The sequence below is a fragment of the Adiantum capillus-veneris genome, chromosome 8 (assembly GCF_014529385.1).
Source record: "Adiantum capillus-veneris isolate H3 chromosome 8, ASM1452938v2, whole genome shotgun sequence".
Classification (NCBI taxonomy): Eukaryota; Viridiplantae; Streptophyta; class Polypodiopsida; order Polypodiales; family Pteridaceae; genus Adiantum; species Adiantum capillus-veneris.
This window is the reverse complement of record NC_140938.1, coordinates 46467715-46482877: the sequence shown is the minus strand read 5'-3', so window position 1 is coordinate 46482877 and position 15163 is coordinate 46467715. Positions and strand designations below refer to the sequence as shown.

Sequence of the window (15163 nt, the reverse complement as noted above, 5' to 3'; positions counted from 1 at the left end):
GGAGTCTTTTGAAAGACAGTAGCCTTGAGATGTAAATCCCAAAACTTGTCCACATATTTGTGGATAGCCTCATGAGAGAGAAGCCTTAAACTCTGCCATTCGATGAGCACTTTGTCCTTTGCATCGCTTTGCAAGGAATTGCTTCATGATGGAAACTCGTAGAGTTTTCCATGTCTTTGGGGCTTCGCCATTGCCACGAAGGCCAGTCCACCATTGACGAGCTGATTTTTGGAAGTGCATAGCTACATGGTGTAGCTTGGAGGACTCCGTGAAGCCCTAGTCTCCAAAGGCATCATCAATTTGTTGGATGAAGGCCAATACTTTGTCGGTAGCACCAAGGGTGCCATCATAGGTGAGAAAAGAGATACTCTTTCCTCCCTCTTTGAACTTCTTGAGCTTTTGTGACCTTGCAGCAGTAAGCAAATGTTGAGCCCAAAATCAATTGCCCCCCCAGAGAATAGAGCACCGTTACCTTGTTGAAACAACACACACAAGATTATTTGAAATCGACACTACAGATGTAGCATGGGGAGTGTATGCCCATGCAACTAGCCTTCAAGATCCAAACCTAGACTAATGGAAGTGTTGATACCGCATGTTAAGTAAAGAGGTTAAGAATGATAGAGCCTACATTAAAATTTTGGAAATAGAGACCTCTATGAGCCCTTCCAAAGTTCTTATCCCCATGAAAATGCTCATCAAATATCACTATGATATGAGAAAGTGAACCAGGAGGGTGTTGGCAATGCTGCTCGGGATATGGAAGTTTGCGATGGTACCAAATGTTGGAAATGGGAGTGCAAGATGTACAAAAATGTGGGGAAGAAGAAGAATTGCAAAGTCTACTCTGATAACAAATGTTGGAGATGGGATTACAGGAATGCACACGCAAGTGCCCCAATGGTCCGAAGTGTGTTCACAGTCATCAATACCATATCATGGTGAGGGATATAGAATACGGGCCAAATAGGAGATATTGACAAGGGAAAAGATTGTGAAGAGATGTAGGGAAGTGTGTAGAGCGTACTAGAGTCATGCGGCTGTGCTGACATATGGTAGTGAAATTTATGAGAATAATAAGACACAACTGAGAATGATTTTTGGGTAGGGCCAAGAAGCTATGGGTTGCTTTGAACAAATGTGAAGTGAGGGTTTGATGTGTGGCATGTGAGCATTCTTGAGGGGTGCAAATGAAGGGGAAGAGAAGGGTGCACAGCATGCTCGTGGTATTGTCCATCATATCCAGCATGCGGGCAAGTGGACGTGGTGCTGTCTATAATATCCCACATGCGGGGGGCGCAAGGTTGTTGCACCACTAAGGCTGAGGCCTGCTCCTTCCTGGGTTAAGGTGCGGGTTGAGCACAGAGCGAACTATTCTTTCGCCTTTTACTAAAGAATACCGTGTGCTCGGCCCAGATGAAGCACCATACTCTGAATTTTTGGCAAGGGCTTCCTCCTCTGCGAGGGGGCCCCTCTCAATCTTCCATTTTGAAGTTACATCATGCACCATCGTCTTCCTCAGGCAGCCTGTTGACCCTCCACTAAGCTATCAAGATGCTGTGCCGTTGCTGTGCAGTAGGGACTAGATGCAAGTGTTCATGATCTGATTTGGAGGCACGCCCTTACTTTGCACGTGATCTTCTTTGTCCTTTCCACATGGGGCATACCTCAAGACACTGCTGTAATTGCCTACTCTCTCAACAATCAAAGGCAAACACCATGAATGCTTGTGGAGCGTTGCTGAATCCCTCAAGGAGAAGTCCGATCTGCTTCTTTTAATTGATTGCTTGAAGTGTTGTACTTTTTATGTTAGAATTTACATGCTTTGGGGAGAGGATTGTCTGGTCCAATTGCTTGATGCAGCTTTCTCCTGAGCATGCATATTTGGGAGCTCATCAATGAGAGGGTCTCGACGAGAAGCCCCCTGGATGTCATGAATGAGATGACTAGAGGGTCCCCTAGTATCCTGTTGGATTACTAAACTGATCAGGTGAGGAAGGACTTTTTGTGGTGCATTGTCTCTACGCTTAGAGATTGGTCTAGTGTGTGTTGGATTCACTAGCTCTTCTCAGCCGAAGCTATTGCAAGCAGGGAGGTATGGTCGAGATGCCCTCGTGGGAGTTGCATGACTTTGATCAGGTGAGGAAGGACTTTTTGTGGTGTTTGTCTCTACGCTTAGAAAGCGTGTGTTGGATTCAGATTTGCCTTGCCTACTAGCTCCTCTCAGCCGATGCTATTGCCAGCACGGAGGCATGCTCGGGATGCCCTGGTGGGATGTACTTAGCGTTGTTGCATAACTTTGATCCTTGGCAGATGCCCCCAAGGCCTATTGCATTGTTGGCAACGGGGCAATACCCTACAATGGCCGCCGCCAATCCCAGAAAAGGCTGTACACAACAGCAGTTACATAGCAATGGGTGCATCTCTCAAGCCTAGGCGAATGATGAGGAATAGCTTTGCTAGTGCTCAACTATTGAAAGGGCATCACTAATTATGTCATCGATGGCTAATCACGGGTAGAGCATATACAACAGGCAGTACTTAGAACCTTACAACAATTTCAACAAGATACAAGAGATTGTTAGGAGCTTACAGCAGATTGTTAGGATCACATCATGTACTGCATCAAACAAGACCACCTTGCAAGAATCCACATACCCAAACAGTTTGACAAACTTTACATTCAGTACTACATATTTGGGCATCTAGGGTTTCACAAAGTACTCGACAACATCAACATTGTCCTATTACTGGCCTAAGTCATGCAATCCAGAATCCACACATCTCAAAGCATGCACAATTCGCCAAAAAATCAATGACCCACACAACATGCATGGAGAGTAAGCTCCAGTCAAGGTTAATTGCCCCATTCAAACTTATCGGTTGGGATTTGGTGGGCCCTTGCCCTACATTTGTCATCTCGGCAATCACTATTTATTGCTCATGACAGAGAAATCTCACCAGGTGGTGTGAGATCCAATGTAAGACCTAGGAGACTAAGACGTAGGATCCCCCTCCCTAACGCCCTTTATATAGGCCTAGCTCCTAGCGCTTGCCCTAAGCGGATCCGCAATCCACATTGGTCCCGTCCAGGCCCTTGGCATAGGTCCCTGACCCCCTAGGTTGGGCCTTGCCCCGTAGGACCCTTGTCCTGACATTACTCCTCCCTTAAGAAGAGTTTTCGTCCTCGAAAACAAAAGTGGAGAATTTCTTCTTAAAAACACTAATGTTTTTCCAAGTGGCATCCCTCAAGGATCTAGCTGTTTCGTTCCCCGGAACACGGTTCCGCAGGAGGTTCAATGAAACCAAGAGTAACATCTTGATTTTCCACATTGCTGTCCATTTGCAACAATCCAGTGTATAAACTCCATTTAGAACGTACATGAGCATGCTAAACGAGTTAACATGGCAAAGATGTACCTGAAGAGTACCGCTTTTCACTTTCTGTGAAAGTAACTTGCTGACCTAAGTCATTAGCCAAGTGTAAGTCCTTGACTTGTTCTCAAATTTCATCAGTAAACAACCCCACCCTAACGAGTGTCAAGGTTGAGAACCTGACTTATACATTAAGAGACTACCGAGTCGCAACATGCATTAACTGATAGTAAGTAAACTCCATGAAGAGCAATAAATGCTTACTAATTGGATCGCTTGGTGCTAACGTACGCACTTTGCTTATCCTTGAGCACAAGATTACTTTTTGTAATCTGCCTATCCCGTTGGATAACTGACAGTACTGAAGTGTGTTTTTCTCACGGCTTACAGACAGTCGTCCCAGATGACTGGTAAACGGGGAATCACAGTAGTGTATAACATTGGTGAGGAATCAACAATGTCCGAAATAACCATCGTGGTTAACTTGAAAAAATCCACAAACGCCCAAACCGAGCCATGACCTCTATTGGTGATTAGTAGACCCAAAAGTAATCTCCTAGAGATATTGCACTTAGAGTGCAAAATGCTTTATAAGCAACAACTTAAGGAATATGCATGCCGCTCCAAATCAGCTTTTGCTAAACACTAGGGCCCATAACATCTAGTGTGCATGCATTTAGCAAAAACAAACCCGAACCTGTATATCCATAATGATCCTTGCCAATACTTATGGCAAATGTGATGCGCCTAGCACATATTTAAAGAGGAATGTAAATAGTTCTGAAAAGAAACTAAATACTTTCAGTTGCAATCTTGTGCAAGCCTTGCTGAAGCGTCTGAACCATAATAGAAGGGGAAATAGTGATCACTTCTAGGTACAAACAATGAAACTTTTTCATTTGCTATATGTATAAACAACCATATGTAATGTTGGTTAGCAGTACTTGTACATTAACAAGTCATTCTAAGTATCCAACAATTGTTGGCCACGAAATTTCTCTTGATACGTCGTGCTAAAATTGGTAGAGAAAACAGATGCAACCAGCACCTAGGGACTTTGTCGTAACACATATTTGAACTAGTGGGCGCCGTGTCAGTCCCAGAGACTCATATTCGCCACATGTGGAATATGTCTCAACTAAGGATATCTGAAAAAAGAACATCCTACAAGTACAAGAGGTAGTTGTGTGTGGAGGCAACTCTAAATACTCTGCGAGACAAGAGTGAGAGGGACCCTCATTCTTTGCTCCACACTGGCTAAACCGAAATCCTTGAGTTCCTAAACCATGTTGTATCCTATGTGACAACATATGCCAAATTGAACCCTACAAGTAGGTTAGTAACAACATAAGGCTGAAAGATAGATTGGACACTTGGCCCAAAATACTTTGTGTCAACATGCTCTTGGCATGGCTCTGTAACATTCAAGCGTACTTATACGTCTTGAAAAACCGAGCAAAGCATACTTAAAATGGAATAACACCAAATGAATAGATGCGTACCTGGAGATTTGAACGTAATGTTCACTTACCCGTATTCAAATGGAGAGGAGCACGTCCCCTACCTGAAAAAACAAATAGCATTGCATTCGGAACCCTGGGTGTTGCCTTTGCAATCCAAGCCCTTGGATTTAGAATCTACGTAGTCAAACCCCTTGGTAAGACGCCTTGTAGAAATAGCTCAACTAGCAGATAACGGTAACCAACATAGTCAACTGTAACATTTAATGGCCTAATAACTTGTGTGTAGCGAAAATGAGCATGAACATAGTGGGCATTTCATTAGAATAGATTCCTAATGCGAATTACAAGAGTGCTTGGGTGGAGAGAGCAACAAAAAGAATAACACCTAGTTAGATAGCATCGACAATACTTTCAAAAGAGGGAGAAATTAAGCTAATGACAACAGTTGAGGACCGGATTTGCATGGAGCCGGTCCCCCCTCCAAAAGGCTTTGTATTATGGTTTCTCCCATTAAGAGAGACATTGTACAATACAATTCTTTGTGTTCCTTCAAGACTAGCTAGTGCAATGAAGATGAAAGCTTCATGCACTAAGCAAAACACTTAGCAAACACAACTTGAATTATTCCCGTTCTCAGACCCAAGACCTCACACACCTTCGAAGATGGTGAGAGCTAGCAGGGTATGAGAGTAGATTGAGAGGAAGAAGGAGTATCTTACGAGAAAGATATACATCTCCTCACATAATCACTCATATTAGCATAGCCTTTAATTGTATGCCTTGCATCCATCTAATTAAGTTTAGGTTATCCTTTAATTGTATGCCTTGCATCCATCTAGCATCTTCAAAAGGATAACTCTTAAACTTAATAAGATATCGTCGGATAGTCTTACCGCCTCTTAGCACCTTGTCTTCATGTCGGAGAATGGACTCGGGCTGCAGCACCTCCTCTTGGTCCTCGATCTCCGGCGGGTCTTCAATAGTTGGTTCTTGAGGTGGCTCTCCTTTGTAAGGCTTTAATAGGCTCACATGGAAAGCATTGTTTATGAGCCAATGAATGGGCAACTTGAGTTGATAGGCCATCTCATTGATTGGCCTAAGAATGTGAAAGGGACCATAGTACCTTTTTGCTAGTTTAGCATAGTACTTTTGGTGGCCCGTAGGATTCTTGCCCGTTGTGTGCCTTAATCGAGCCTTGGGAAACTTTAACAAGACCCAATCGTGTTTTTCAAAGGCTTGGGCTCTTCTGTGCTTGTCAGCAACAACCTTTTGCCTTTGCTGTGAGATAGAGATAGCATCCTTAATCTTTTGGAAAGATTCTTGTAGGTCTCGGCTATACTCATCTGCAGCGAAGATCTTCCCATGTACCTTAAGTGGCAAGGGACTTTTTGATCTTCCCTCAATTACCTCGAAAGGTGCTTTTCCCGTGGAAGTATGTATACTGTTATTGTAAGCATACTCCACTAAGGGTAAGTACTTCTCCCATTGGGATCTTTGATCTACTTCCGTTACATAGGCTTTTAGTAGATTGAGAATGGTTAGGTTAGCTATTTCACTTTGGCCATCCGTTTGTGGATGATAGGCCGAAGAGAAGTTTAGCCTTGTCCCTAAATTCTCAAAGAGACCCTTCCAGAAATTAATGGTCATTCTAGGATCTCTATCTGACACTATGGACATTGGCAAGCCATGGTACTTGAAAATTTGTGAAATGAAGAGGATTGCCATTTGATGGGCTTTGATAGTCTTTTTGACAGGTATAAAATGAGCTTGTTTACTGAACCTGTCTACTATCATCCATATTTCCATATTCCCATGGATAGACATAGGCAATCCAAAAATAAAATCCATGGATATGCTCTCCCATGGTGAATTAGGGATTGGCAAGGGTTGAAGCAATCCAAGTTGCTTCCCTTTATCAAATTTTGTCTTTTGGCATACCACACATTTAGAAACATACTCTTGTATGTTCACTTTCATGGTAGGCCAATAGAAATATATTTCAATTCCCTTTAAGGTAGACTGAATCCCTCTATGCCCCGCATAAGGTGGAGCATGAGATTCATACATTACTTTATCACGTAGTGAGTTAGTAACGCATAGTCTATTGCCATAGAGAAGATAACCATCTTGTAAGGTAAATGGTTCTTCTTTCTTCCCTAATGCAAGGGCTGAAATCACATCTCTAAAATCGGGATCAATAGCGTACTCATCTATCATTGAAGATAGATCATTGTGAGTTGCTATGGAAACCGCATTCACTCTCGGCCGTCTTGAGAGTGCATGAGCTACTTGATTATGCTTGCCAGCAATGTCAGCAATATGAAAATAAAATTGCGAAAGGAAATTTGCCCACCTCATTTGTAATTTGTCGGAGAGCTTGGTCTGCGTCATGAAGTACTTAAGACTTTGGTGATCCGTTTGCAGAATGAAAGGAGTCCCCAATAAATAGTGCTTCCATGAGTCTAAGGCATGTAGAACTGCAAGGAGTTCCTTTTCATATATGCCTAGAGCTTGCTCAACAGGGTCGAGCCTTCGACTCTCATAGCCTATGGCATGCCCTTCTTGGAGTAAAACAGCTCCAAGGCAATCACCACAAGCATCACATTGGACCTCAAATGGTTTTGAGAGATCTGGTAGCGTAAGCACAGGTTGAGAGATAAGCTTTTCGAAAGTATTTTTCTCCTTAGCAGACCATGTATACCTAACGCTTTTCTTTGTTAGGTCATGTAATGGTCCTGCAATTTGTGAGAACTACTCTATGAAGCGTCTATAGTATGCACACATACCTATAAAGCTTCTTAGTTCATGAAGATTCCTTGGTTTAGGCCATCCTTTTATTACCTCTAACTTAGATGGATCCATTTGGATGTCATCTTGAGAGATAATATGACCTAAATATTGAATCTCTTGCAAGAAAAATTCACTTTTCTTTCGATTAACATAAAGTTTATTCTCTCTTAAAACTTGAAATATTACCTGGAGGTGTTGCTTGTGTTCCTCCAATGAATTAGAGTAGATGATAATATCATCAAAGAACACTCCAGTGAAGGTTCGAACAGCTTCTCCATCAAGCGGTTGAATGTGGCTGGTGCATTGGTCAAGCTAAAAGGCATGACAATGTATTCGTAAAGACCAAATGTGGTGCGAAATGCGGTCTTTACAATGTCTTGATCAACTATCCTTATTTGATAATAGCCACTTTTTAGGTCAATCCTACTGAAGTAGGTCGATCCTTGTAGCTTATCAAATAGGTCTTCTACCCGTGGAACGGGAAACCTATTCTTGATAGTGATCCTATTTAGTGCTCTATAGTCGACACACATACGATATGTGCCGTCTTTCTTTTGCACTAATAGCACAAGTGAGCAAAATGGAGATGAGCTTGGCCTAACCATACCCTTCTCAACTAACTCATGCACTTGCTGCATAATCTCCTCTTGTTCAGCTTGAGAAACTCTATAAAGAGGTTTGTTAGGCGGTGAACTTCCTGGAAGAAATTCAATTGCATGGTCATCATTACCTCGTTTAGGGGGTAGCTCACAAGGGATGTCGTCAATAAAAACATCTTGAAACCCCTCGAGAAAATTGGATAACTCTAATTCCTTTGGGTTGCTTTTATTTTCTTTTGCTCAAGCATTAGGCTCATTTTGAGAGTCTTTAACAAAAATCATGTACACGGAAATAGAGCTCTTTATTGACTTGTTGAAAGCTGGTGTATGTACAATGGGGATAGTGTTACCCATTTCCTTAGCATCTATATACATGTCTTTTTCCTTGAACTTAAAGGAGATTCTCCTTTCAGGAAATTTAACATCGGCAGCCAGGCGGTCAAACCATGGTGCCCCTAGAATTACATCCTCATGCTTGAGAAGAGAGATAAATAAGTCCTCTTTGTCCACATAGCCTTGGACATGAAGGCTCAATTTCCCAATTAAGGGAGTGACTGAAGCTTCTTGCCCCTTGAAGGCACTGTCTGCGGGTAGGACATCTCCCATCTCGTAGGATTGTATGCCTAGCTTAGTGGCTAACTCCATAGATATAAAATTGTGAGTAGAACCAGGGTCAATGAGAATTAAAGCATCATGTTCTCTTACCTTTCCCCAAGCATGGCATAGAGGAGATCCTTTGTGGTGAGTTTGGTGAGTCTCCTCCTCTTGGATTTCAACCAAGGAATCTCTAGGAGGATCTAGGCGGTTGTTCTTTTGGGGACAAGCGCGGTACGCATGCCCTTGTTCGCCACACTTGAAACACCGGTTATCCTTACGATAACTCTCAAGCTCTTCAGTAGAGAGTTTATTCTTACCTTTGTAAACTCCCTTCTCTTTACCTTTGTTGGAGTTGCCCTTAGGAGACTTTTGGACATTGTCCTTCCCCTTAGGCTCATTGGAACCCTTGTTTTCCGGGGGCTTATTATTTCTTTTAGCCCCCGTTTGGAAATTGATTCGAGAGGCCACCATAGTATGGTGTATTACCGCCGATATGGTACGTGGCCTTTGGGAGTTGACATACTCCGCCATTTCTTCGGTTAAGCCCGCACAAAGTTGTTGCTTTTGCTTTCCAAAATCCAACTTTTTGAAGACAGTGGCTTTGAGTTGTAGGTCCCAAAACTTGTCTACATAGTTGTGGATGGATTCATTGGGGGAGAGCTTTAAGCTTCGCCATTCGGTGAGTACTTTGTCTTTTGCATCGGTGGCCAAAAACTGCTTCATAATGGAAGCTCTTAAAGCTTTCCATGTTCGAGGAGCTTCACCGTTGGCTCGTAGGCTAGACCACCATTGTCTGGCGGACTTTTGAAAGTGCATAGCTACATGGTGTAGCTTAGAGGACTCCGTGAAGCCCTCATCTCAAAACGCCGCATCGAATTGCTGGATAAAGGCCAAGACTTTGTCCGTAGCACCAAAGGTGCCATCATAAGTAAGGAAAGAGATGCTCTTCCCTCCCTCTTTGAATGTCTTCCGCTTGGACGACCTCTTCCATGCGGCATAGGATTTCGTATGGCCTCTTGTTTTTGATGGTTCAAAGGTTGCACCATCACTTTCTTCAGAAGGTGAAGAATTTGAAGAAGGTGGAGAAGAGGGTGACCTCTTTCTCGCCTTTTTCTTGTCTTGATCTTTGTCGTCTTCACCATCACTTTCATAAGAGGAAGAGGATGAAGAAGATGGAGAAGAGGGTGTCCTCTTTCTCGCCTTTTTCTTCTCTTGCTTTTTATCATCCCTCTTTGAATTGTGGTGAGGAGAAGAATACGATGGTCTCGCTTCTTTCTCGTTCCTTCGGTGGACGCTCTTGAGTTCTCCTTTGGGAAGGAGATACATCATCAAGAAGTAAATTCTTGAGCCCTTCATATGGATTCTCTTCTTCTTCCCGAATCGGAGAGAGACCTCTTTTGGTAGTCTCACAAGGAGGCTTCCTACGTGTTCTCTCATCATGGTGATGAGCTTGGAGAATCCCGTGAGCATGAACCTGCCGTTGCACTTCACTTTGGAGAGATGGATTGCCCATGGCTTGTTGAAGCCTAGAAATAAGATAGTTAACAAGCATTGAAGCATCATTAGTAGCTTGCTCATGAGCGAAATCAAAGTTATCAACATTAATTTCACTCTCTTTACTATTATCAACCATTCTAACAACTTTTAGGTGTAAAATTTTTAGGTGTACTTTGGCAGTTCAAGTCCTAGTTGCTACTCCTCTTTACCCCTTTAGAAAAAGCACTCAATCTACTTTACCCGCGGCTCGAATACCATTAGTTGCAAGGAATAGAAGAGAGGGTCTTTCGACACCAAAACAACACCGGCTCCTGTCAAGCTTCTAATAGCTCAATAGTGGTTAAGCCGTAGGCAAGCCCCGTACGACTCCACTATTAAGACCATAGCTCTAGACGGTGATGCCTTGTTAACTGCACAAAGGCAGGCGCACTGCAAGGCTGAAAAATCCCTATTGTACTTACTCACAGGCAATTAATAATACCAACCATGTGTAGCTAGCTTGAGGACTTCCCTTCTTGAGCAAGAAAAGAGAAACCTTGTGCTCTGATACCAATGTAACATAGTGGGCATTTCATTAGAATAGATTCCTAATGAGAATTACAAGAGTGCTTGGGTGGAGAGAGCAACAAAAAGCATAACACCTAGTTAGATAGCATCGACAATACTTTCAAAAGAGAGAGAAATTAAGCTAATGACAATAGTTGAGGACCGGATTTGCATGGAGCCGGTCCCCCCTCCAAAAGGCTTTGCATTATGGTTTCTGTCATCAAGAGAGACATTGTACAATACAATTCTTTGTGTTACTTCAAGACTAGCTAGTGCAATGAAGATGAAAGCTTCATGCACTAAGAAAAACACTTAGCAAACACAACTTGAATTATCCCCGTTCTTAGACCCAAGACCTCACCCACCTTTGAAGATGGTGAGAGCTAGCAGGGTATGAGAGTAGATTGAGAGGAAGAAGGAGTATCTTACGAGAAAGATGTACATCTCCTCACATAATCACTCATATTAGCATAGCTTAGCATGGTAGAGGAGATGAGCATGCATTGAAGCTTGGCTCTTGGTTGGAGTTGCATCCACATGCCAAGAGTGTGTTGATGTAGGCTTCTATCTCATAAGCTTGGAGTAGGTGATAAGCTCTCCATTAAAGCTTGGGAAGAGATAGTCTTCTCTTTCTTCACACATGAGATTGTGTGAGTGTGTGTGTGATAATCCTTGCAAAAATCAGCCCCCTCTCTCTCTTGGGCGAGCCCTCTTGCTATTTGCTCTTGCTGAGCCCTCATTGGCTCTCCCCAAGTCAAGCCAATGACTATTAAGCAGCATAAGTGATAGCCTTCTGACATGTGTCCCCCTTTCCCCTTTTGTGAGAGCTTTAGGTAATTAAATAATTAAACTAAACTCTCATTGGACCCCTTTGCCTCCTGGACAATAGGAATCAGGCAAGCCATTGGGCTCCTGAATGCTCATTGGACCCCTTGTGAGACTGCCCAATAGTCTTCTAGGAGACTTAATTCTCATTGGTTTCTTTTATTAAATGTTTTTTAAATTAATTAAACTAGATTTACTCTAGCTTAATTCTCATTGGTCCACTTCAAGGGTCATCCAATAGAAACTGGGCACACCTTGTGGGCATCTGGCCTAGGGAGGTGACATGTGTCCCTCATTCCCTTTGTGTAAAGGGAGCCTGTGTGTGTGTGTGTGGCTTTCTCTCTCATCCCCTGGAAGAAGGGCTCGCCCCCTCCCATGTAGGGATATGTGTTGACTTTGGAGAGCACACAAAGCATCCAATTCCCCCTAAGCTTTAACCCTTTGGACACAACCTTTGAATTTTGGAACCTTAGCATTTTGGAAGTCTTTATGGGCTTAACCTTAGGGTATTTTTAGCCCATTGTTGCACATGGCTCTTTTGCAGATGGCCCCCCCTTTCGATCCCTATTTTCTCTCCTTTTGATCCCTACTGTGGCCGGTCTGCTAGTTGAACCAATATTCTAGCCTTTTCTCCCCTGGCACTTCCCCACATTAAATGATCAGTTTAATATGAGAAAATCATTTAGGATAATTAGATATTGATTATTATGACAGTCAACCGTGTACAGAATGATTGGAATCAACTTGAAAAGTGTGTTCGTTCGCTACCGCGTGGTAGATTGCGAAAGTCTTTGCTTGAAAGTATAACTGGGAGAGATTAACTATGATCCTCAATGCAGATAAAACTGTGATCCTTAATGCCTATGGGGTGATGTAGCAATCACCCGCGTAAATACTTCACATAAATACTTCTATGCTCATAGCGTAGAGATATGCTTGCCAATTTACCGAGAAAAAGAAAGTCGACGTTGTTGAGCATTTACTGATAATTGACCTTGTTGAATTGGCCCCATGTACTGAAAAGCAGAAAAACTTGCAAAATATGTACTATGTACCTGCTTGGCTTGATTACGTTGTCTTTGGGATATACGTAAATATTGTCCCTGACATATATGTAGATATGGAGCCCTCCTGCCGGAATCCTTGCTTCCCCCAAGTCAGCGACCATGCCCGGCCTTGCCCTTACTCGCTAGGTAACTTTGCCTTGGTGGAGCCTTGTTCGTTGTGAAAACATGATGGAAGTACCATCGTGCAGCTTATGATGGTGGTATATCGAAAGTAATTCCCACCACTCTGTGGCTTTGTCGAGCAAAATGCCGTACCCAAGGCATATAAATATTTACCTTAGGGACACAAAGAAAACGTAAACGAAGAAAATAAAAATAAAAAGAATTAGTCGGCCATGCCAACATCTGTACCATACCCATTGTAGGCATTGCATGTACTTTCGTGAATGCAATTGAGTAACAGTACCAATTGGTAGCAACCTGCGGTGCATCATCATTCATGGCTACCTTGATTGGACAATAATAATTCTTGAAGCAAGAATTAACTTGTGAAAATATCTGGAATATCCCCTGCAATTGACATCATACAGAAAACGAGAAAACCTTAAAAACATGAAACCTCAAACCTGTGGATTAGTCTGAATCCTTGTGCTCTTGTTGAACCTTGGTCCAGTCAAACCACTAGCACATCCCTTGGAGCATCATTAGAACATGCTATTGGTCGAGTTTTTTCGTGAAATTTGGCTAACACTTTGTGTTGCCCAGTGCAATCCTTGATCGAAGTGAAATCATCGGTGAGTTTGGGACAAAACCACCCTGGAAAATCTCTTTCCAAAGATGCGAAAGCACTTTGCTTCGCTTCCTGTCGATTGTGATGAGCATGCCGTATAATATGGCCGTGCCAGTAGCCATGCTTGAGGCCCTTACTGTGCCGATTGTTGCTTGCCATCGGCATGATGCTAATTCCTTCCCGTCCAAATGATTGTGGTAGATGTCGTGTTGCTCGCATGCCTTGCATGCCTTGACAAGTTGAGGCCTTGTCAAAACTAGGCAGTCGTGGTACTGAGATGGCATGAAAGAGTTGTAACCAAGTGTTGCCCTGTGTAGATTCGAGGAAAAAATTTCAAAAACTGCAGCAAATCGAATCCACAGGAAAATTTGGTGAAGAGATGCTCGTGCACTCTGAAGCCCCTACTCCGAACTAGCTTGAAAACAGCGAGGCTCGACTGTGTTGTGGGTGAATGGGTTCTTAATCAATCAAAACCCAAAGTCCTTGGCCCTTGGCCAAGTGTGAAGGCCATCGAGAAAAAAAAACTCAGCGATAGCAACGGGCCGCTTGCGCAGGAGAAGACAGAGGGAGAGAGTGCGCCATTTGGGCTTTGCTTCCTAATGGAGTTGTAGCGTGATTTTCTACGCATGAGGAGGCGCTCCGAACGACCCTGCTTTGGCTTGATTTGGCACAGGTCGACTGGCGGCCTACTCTTGTGTTAGCAGCCCCTCCCACGCGGGTAGCGAGATTCCCTGCTTGTACTCAAGGGGCCATGCCCGCCCTGCAGAATCGAGAAGAGCACATCGTCATGGAGCTTTCCCACTACCCACCTCCATGGAACTCCAAGAGAGAGACAAGGAGAGAGAGAGAGAGAGAGAGAGAGAGAGAGAGAGAGAGAGAGAGAGAGAGAGAGAGAGAGAGAGAGATCATGCAACTCCCTCTTCCCTAGCCCTTCCCTTCCCCCTGAGCTCTGATACCAATGTAAGACCTAGGAGACTAAGACGTAGGATCCTCCTCCCTACCGCCCTTTATATAGGCCTAGCTCCTAGCTCTTGCCCTAAGCGGATCCCCAGTCCACACTGGTCCCGTCCAGGCCCTTGGCCTAGGTCCCTGACCCCCTAGGTTGGGCCTTGCCCCGTAGGACCCTTGTCCTGACAACCAAGCTTTGGCCGCATCTACCATCATATCAACCTTGCGGCAAAGTATCATCTTCATGCATGGTTACCAACAACCAGCAATTACTTACAAAAGGCTTGGGTCTTCAAAATAAATTACAAAATTTCATGAAGTCGCCCTCCCCTAGCATTCGTTAGTGGATCCTGGCGCTTCTTCCTTGCCTAATCATCCTCCTTTAGAAATTTTCTGACGTTGTTAGCTATTGCTGGTGTGGGTTTTTGTGCATTTGGGGTTTTGAACACATGGGCCAACTCACCAGGTGCTAGTTCTAGTGTTCGGCCGTTCACGACTGCTGTGCTGTTGTCAGCTTGATAAGTAGCCATCACCTGTTGAGTGGTTCTTGCATCAAAGGGTAGTGCTGCAACCTCTACCATTTCCTCTAGTCGCCGTAATTTTAGCAAGGCTTGCTCTTTTTGTTGGAACACATATTTTGCGATTTTGCTGTGTGCCACCACATCTATAGCTTCTACTACGGATCCCTTCAAGCTCTCACCTTCTTCGATCATGGTGTCTAGCGTC

The 15163-nt window shown here is 43.6% G+C and overlaps 1 non-coding gene across 1 annotated transcript; it reads left to right on the top strand.

Annotated features, from left to right (window-relative positions):
• Positions 1-1345: 1345 nt before the first annotated feature.
• Positions 1346-1469, top strand: LOC147452076 (U5 spliceosomal RNA). Its single transcript, XR_015189050.1, has one exon. It is a non-coding gene; the product is annotated as a U5 spliceosomal RNA (small nuclear RNA).
• The last annotated feature ends 13694 nt before the right edge of the window (positions 1470-15163 follow it).